This window comes from Phacochoerus africanus, chromosome 9, assembly GCF_016906955.1.
Source record: "Phacochoerus africanus isolate WHEZ1 chromosome 9, ROS_Pafr_v1, whole genome shotgun sequence".
Classification (NCBI taxonomy): Eukaryota; Metazoa; Chordata; class Mammalia; order Artiodactyla; family Suidae; genus Phacochoerus; species Phacochoerus africanus.
Window position 1 is genome coordinate 124738386 of NC_062552.1, and position 6832 is coordinate 124745217.

Below are 6832 nucleotides of genomic sequence, written 5' to 3' on the forward strand. Positions count from 1 at the left end.
CTCTGTGGGTTCATCTCATCTGAGACTCCTTCTACTTCTTACACCTGGACATCTGTTTCCTTCTTCAGGTTAGTGAATTTTCCAGCTATCATTTCATCAGATACATTTTATACCCTTTTCTGTCTCTCTTCTTCTTCTGGGACCCCCATAATGTGACTATTAGTGTGCTCAATGTTGTTCCATAGGTCCCTTAAACTATCCCCATTTTTATTTATTGTTTTCTTTTTGCTGTTCCGATTGGACAATTTCTATTATTCTGTCTTCCAAATCACTTATGTGTTCTTCTGTGTCACCTAATATGCTGTTAATTCCTTATAGTCTATTTTTCATTTCAGTTACTACATCCTTCTTTGACTGATACTTTTTTTATATTTTCTAGTTCTTTACTGAACGTCTCCCTGCATTCATCTACTTTTTTCCCCAAGTTCAGCTAGCATCCTTACCAGTATTGCTTTGAATTATTTGTCAAGAAAATTCAAATTTTTTTCAGGAGTTTTATGTTGTTCTTTCATTTGAAATATATCCCTCTGTTTTCTCAGTTTGTTTAACTATGTCTGTCTCTATGCAATTAGGTGAAACTTTAGTTACCTATCCCAATCTTGAACGGGTGTCCTTGTGTGGAAATATCCCTTTGCATTCTGCATGTGCCTGGCGGCTTCAACAGGAGAACTGGATCGGAAGTGATCGTGGGATTTATCTTCTCCTGGGGTATGCTGGCAGCCACTGCCTTGGTAGTAGTAGGTACAACTGATTCAAAGGGGATAAAGCCAGAGCCAGGTGTCAAGCGGGGCTTCTCTTATGTTCAATGCCAGTCAGAGCTCTATCAGGGGAGGGCCCAGGGTCCAAAGGGCCAGAGAAAGAGCCTGATGGAGTTGGGTTTTTCCCATGGATGATGGCAGCTTCTGTCTTGGTTGGGGGTACGGCCAGGTCCCAAGGGCTTGGTATGCATCTCTGAGCTGGCTCCACTTCCCTGGTGTGCAAGCCTTGGTTAGAGGCTGGTGGGGCCAGAGGGGCTGGAGCAGCACTACCGAGATAGTTTTTCTCCTTCCCAGTGTGCACATGCATGTGCCCACAAGAAATGGCAATCTCTGCTCTGCCTAGAGACAGGGATGGGGCCAAGTTGGGCTCTGTTCCCTCCAAGTGTACACATTCTCCTTGGCAATGGCAGCTGCAGCCTCAGCAGGGAGCAGCGCTGGAGCAGAGGGTGTACTGGAGCAGACCTGGCAGGGCAGCCAGAGCACCAGGCAGTTTTCAATCTGCTGCTTTGGAGCTATGATTGATAGCAAGCAATTTTGTGCACTTTTTTTTTTAATGGCTGCAGCTGGGGCATATGGAAGTTCCCCAGGCCAGGGACTGAATCCAAAGTGCAGCTGTAACCTACGCCACAGCTGTGGGAATGCCAGATCCTAAGTTTAACCTATCGTGTCAGTTAACCCATGCCTCCAAAGCGACCTGAGCTGCTGCAGTCGAATTCTTAGCCCACTGCACCATGGTGGGAACTTCTCTATGCATACTCTTCAATAGTGGAGCCTCAGATTTGTACAGTCCCCAGGTAAGCTCCACTGGGTTTTCAAACCAGCTCAGGGGACTTGTCTCCCCAGTGCCAGACTCCAGGCCCAGGTGCCTAATATGTGGCTCAAACCCCCTTGATCCACAGGAAGGACCCTTGAGCCTGTGATTTTTCCCCACTCTTGTGAGTCTCCTTTGATGGGTGTGGGTCCTGACCAGCTGGCTTCTCTTCCCCTCTTACCAGACTCCATGTGGTTCTTTCTTGACGGCCTTGGGTGCAGAAGAGCCGTTCTGCTGGTCTCCAGGTCTTTTCAGTGGGAGCTGCTCTATGTGTAGCTGTAGCTTTGATGTGTCAATGGGGGGAGGGGAGGGGCGCTCAGGGCCCTCCTACTCCACTGGCTTGACCCCGCCCCCCCATCAAGTCTTGCTTTTTTTTTACCTGCATGAGTCCAAGGCTGAAGATTACACCACCAGATTCCATCAATATACAGTGAAACTGATCCCCGCACAGGAGAAATGGTTGTAAACATGCTTGCACTTTGTCCTCCGATCATGCCCAAGTTCATCAGCTGTGTCCCAGAGAGAAAAGCTCACCTTGGCCACTGCAGTTAATTTTTACCAAGCCCCTTTTGGTAAACAGGGGACTTAGCACAGCTGTATTCTACTTTTTAGACCGGAAGCCTCCATTTGTGTAATATAACAAATAAAAGCGTGATTTTTGGACCCTCCAGGAAATGAATGACTCATTTTTCCTGGCCGACTGACGTGAGGCTGGCTACTCAATTACCTTACATTGATTAAAGACAAGCATTGCTGCCTCTAGATAAAAAGGAAAAGAAAAAACGAAGCCCATTAGCAAAAGGGGGCAGGGGTGGAAGTGGTGAGGCGAGACTTGGGGCTGCTTTTCGACTTGAGTGTGGTTTCCAGATGCCACAAAATGGGATCTGATGGAACTGAGGCCACACTGTGTCATGAGGCTGCCTTCTGAGAAGTCGCTGGAGATAAAAAGCAAAAGTTATCTACTAAGGACCTACACTGTGTTTAACCCTTTCCTCTACCTGCCCATTTTAAATGCCCTGCAAGGCAGGTAGCCTCGCCATCATCATGCAGCTCCAGGAACGTACTAGAAGAGCCAGCTTCCTCCCTCCACGGAAAGGTGTGGCAGCAGCATCCCGAGGGGCCTGGCGGGGGCCTCAGCACTGCTCCGTGGGCTGATATTAGGGTCACCAGAAGTCCCCAGAGTTAGGGGTGGATTTAAGAGGTAAGGATGTCCAGGCTGATCGCTTCCCCATCATTTCCTGCCCGTACCGCTGGCACACGTGCACCCACACACACAAGCCATGCACTCAGCTAGGAATATCCTGGATAAAGCCCCACCCTGAGAACAGAGCGGGGAGGTTGGATGGTCCTGGGGGAAAGGATGGCCTTGGGAACCCAGGGCTGATTTTTAAGCCCTGCTGTGCCTCTCACAGCTTTGCCACATGGAGTAAATCTCCCGTCCTCCCTCTCCACCTGGTGCCATGAAGGGCTGCCTGCAATAATTTCTAAGGTCCTTGCCATTTTATAGCCTATGATTCTATTAATACTGAGAGTGGATTTTAAATGCTAAATGGAGTCCATGAAGGCTGGATATTTCTCGAGATTTAAAATGTCTCTCAGCTAATTGAAACTAATTCTCCAAACCGCACATTAAAAGCCCCAGGCTGATTCTTCTATTTGATGGGCCCTGACAAAGTGGCGCGAGGAGACGGAGTGGCCCGGGTGTGCACTCTCATGCGAGCCCTCTGCTGTTCCTCCCCAGCGAGGCTGCTGCTAATTTGTATTAATGCATCGCCGCATCCCCCCGCCGCAAGGCCTGGGCCCAGCCCTCTGCACAGCCTACGCCACTTAAATTGCATAATGCACTGCCACTTCCCTCCCTTTCTCGGGCTTTTCTCCCCTCGCTCCGATTTCTCCACTTAGAGCTTGGCAGACTAATGGCCACATAATCACTATGGTGAGTATTAACGATGATATAGGCCCCACTCTCGACAGAACGCAGCTCTTCTTTAAGAGAAAAGGACATTTAAATCCGGACTAGGGAAGTGGGCTCGAGAGGGGTGTCAGCCCTGGAGCTGGATGTGTGCAGGAGAGGCTACCTCGAGCTGGACCTAGCAGCAGGTGCAGCCAGGAAAACCAGCCCTGAGAAAAGGACAGAGAGAAGCAGGGCAAAGATCCAAAGTTCTGTGTTCACCTCCCCCAACCTTCAGGGCCAGAGAGCCTCGGAAGCGCAGCGCACCTTGGAGGGCATTACGGTGGGGCTGTTTAAATACACGCAAAGTCGAAGTTCATACAGTTTTCGTTTGCTGTATGTGCTGCACTCTTTTAAGACTGTGCTAAAATATGCATAACGGGAGTTCCTGTTGTGGCACAGCAGGTTGAGGATCCAACTGCAGCAGCTCAGGTTGCTGGGGAGGTGCTGGTTTGATCCCCAGCCCAGTGCAGTGGATTAAAGGATCCGGCGTTGCCAGAGCTGCAGCTCAGATTCAGCCCCTGGCCCAGGAACCTCCAGATGCCACAGGTGTGGCCATACAATTTAAAAATAATAATAAAATAAAATAATATATACATAACATAAAATGTACCCACTTCACCATTTTTAAGCGTACAATTCAATAGCATCAAGCATTTCCATGTCGTTGTGCCACCATTAGCACCTTCCATCCCCAGAGGGTCCCATCGTCCCAGACAGAACCTCCTGAGAGTTCCCTGGTGGTCCAGTGGTGAGGACGTGGTGCTCTCACCACTGCAGCCCAGGTTCGATTCCTGGTCTGGGAACTGAGATCTCATATCAAGCCGCTGTACCCCATGGCCCCCAAAACAGAAGCCAAACCAAACCTGTGTGCCCACTATACAGCTTCCCCCCCCCCCGTTCTCTCCTCCCCAGGGCCCTGGTATGTAACGGACTCACATTTTGTGATTATCCTGGTCTATTCCATTGAACTAATGCTGGTCAGGATTCAGCAGCGACCTAACACTGTGAAGAATGGCACCCCTCATTCCAGCTGGGGAAACAGAGACACAGAGAGGGAGAGTCTACCACAATGGAGCAGAGAGCCAGGGGCCAGGGGGGCAGCAAGGAAGGTCATCAGATCAGACCACCTAGTGCCAGTGGTCTTTTGACTTTCACGGCACTTTCTCGACGGCCAGCACAGGTTTGTCTGCTCCCTGCTTTATAGGCGATTAAGAAGAGATACAAGAATGAGGATAGGAGTTCCCATCGTGGCTCAGTGGTTGACGAATCTGACTAGCATCCCTGAGGACACAGGTTCGATCCCCAGCCTTGCTCAGTGGGTTAAGGATCCGGCATTGCCAGAAGCTGTGGTGTAGGTCGCAGACGCTGGTTGGATCCCGCATGGCTGTGGCTCTGGTGTAGGCCGGTGGCTACAGCTCCGATTCGACCTCTAGCCTGGGAACCTTCCTATGCTGCAGGTGTGGCCCTAAAAACCAAAAAAAAAAAAGGAAAAGAAAAAAGAATGAGGATAATGATGTGACAGACACCTACCTGGGTGGCCACCTCCTAGAACAGACGAGTGTTGAGATTTTGTCTCAATTGCCAGTTATTTTTATAAAAGAAATGCAGTGTTGGGGAATGCTGCCTCCTCATCCTGCCTCTCGGGGCATCCTTTCCCCGTAGGTAACCTGAATCTCGCCCTTCTGAATTTGGTGTGTGTGGTGGTGTTTTTTTGTGTTTTGCTTTGTTTTGTTTTTTTTTCCTTCCACCATTTTCATGTTTACACCTACAGACAGAGAGATTCATGAATAATTCATTGTGTTGTTTGCAGTGTGTTTTTAAACATTTTCATAAACGATGTTACACAGGAAGCTTGCTTTTTCACTCAGCATTATGTTTTGAGATGCAATCACGCTGCTATGAGAGTGCGTGTGTGTGTGTGTGTGTGTGTGTGTGTGTGTACTTAGGTTGTTTCCAATTTATTTTCCTGTTACAAACAATGCTGCAATTATGCACGAGTCTCTCTAGGTAATAGATCTAGCAGTGCAATTGCTGAGTCTTCGCGAACATGCATTTCCAATTCCAATTTTGCTTTGGATATTGACAAATTGCTTTCCAAAGTGGTTGAATTAATTTACGCTCCTACCAGCAGTGTGTGAAGGTCCCTATTTCCCCTTATCTTCACTAACTCCTGATATTGGCAGTCGTTTCAAATGTTACCAGTCTGATTAGTGAGAAACATTCTCGTTTGTTTTAAATCGCATTCATCTGATGATTAGGAAAGCCAAGCGTCGGTGCATTAATAATTTTCATTTTCTTCCGTGAAGTACTTATTCTATTATTTCATTGCAAGGACTGGCAAACCACAGCCTGGAGACCAAATCCAGCCCGTGGACTGTTTTTATGTTGCCTGTGAGCTAAGAATGGCATTTACATTTTTAAAGGGTCATCAAAGAAAAAGAAGTGACAGCGGTTATAGCTGTTCTGCGAAGCCTAAAATATTTACTCTCTGATTCTTTACAGAAAAAGCTCACTGACTCCTGCTCGATTCGATTATTTTGTCTTTTTATTGATACATATCTTGGGTATTAATCGTTTCTTCGAACTAGCTCCTCCCTCCCCCCTCCCTCATCAGCGACCCCGAGCACGCCCACCGTCTACCTCCCCAGGCCCACGCTCGGATGGAAGCAAAACGTTTTCTCAACACCTTGTCAGGTTTCAATTACGTTCAGGATTTATCATCTAACTTTATCTCCCTCTCAACTACTCACAGTAAAATCAATTTAATGCTCTTTACCTTGTGAAATGCATACGATAGAATATTGCTTCTGGCTCCGATGGAATGACCACTACTGAAGTTGCCTTCTCATCATAAGTAACTAGGAAACTGGATAAAACGTATGAAACAACTGTTTCCAGATACAGGAAAACAAGCAGCAAAGACGCTAATCTCTTGAGATCAGGGACTTGAGACAAGCCTGATTGTTCCAACTTTCTGTCTCAAGTTACCCCCTGGACACATCCCAGGAGGAGGCCCCGAGCACAGCATGAGGGTGTCACCGAGGTAAGGAAAGGCACATTGGAATTTGGGGAGGCTGGCAGCAGGTGCTTTCGGGCCAGAGACCAGGGAGGAGGCGTCTCTATGGAGGGATGGTTCCAGAATCTGGATAGGGGTTATCTTAAGACATCAGTTGACGAGTAAAATACACTTGTGGAGGGTGAAACTCCATGAGGCCAGGTAACAGCCAGCTAAGGAGACTGAATAACTGCCAGAGCTCCTTCCAGACTGGGATCAACTTTCATTCAGACTCGTCTGAATGGAGAGACCCC

At 48.1% G+C, this 6832-nt stretch overlaps 1 non-coding gene across 1 annotated transcript; it reads left to right on the top strand.

Moving 5' to 3' along the window:
* Window positions 1-4254: 4254 nt before the first annotated feature.
* On the top strand, window positions 4255-4326 carry TRNAE-CUC (transfer RNA glutamic acid (anticodon CUC)). Its single transcript has one exon. It is a non-coding gene; the product is annotated as a tRNA-Glu (tRNA).
* The last annotated feature ends 2506 nt before the right edge of the window (window positions 4327-6832 follow it).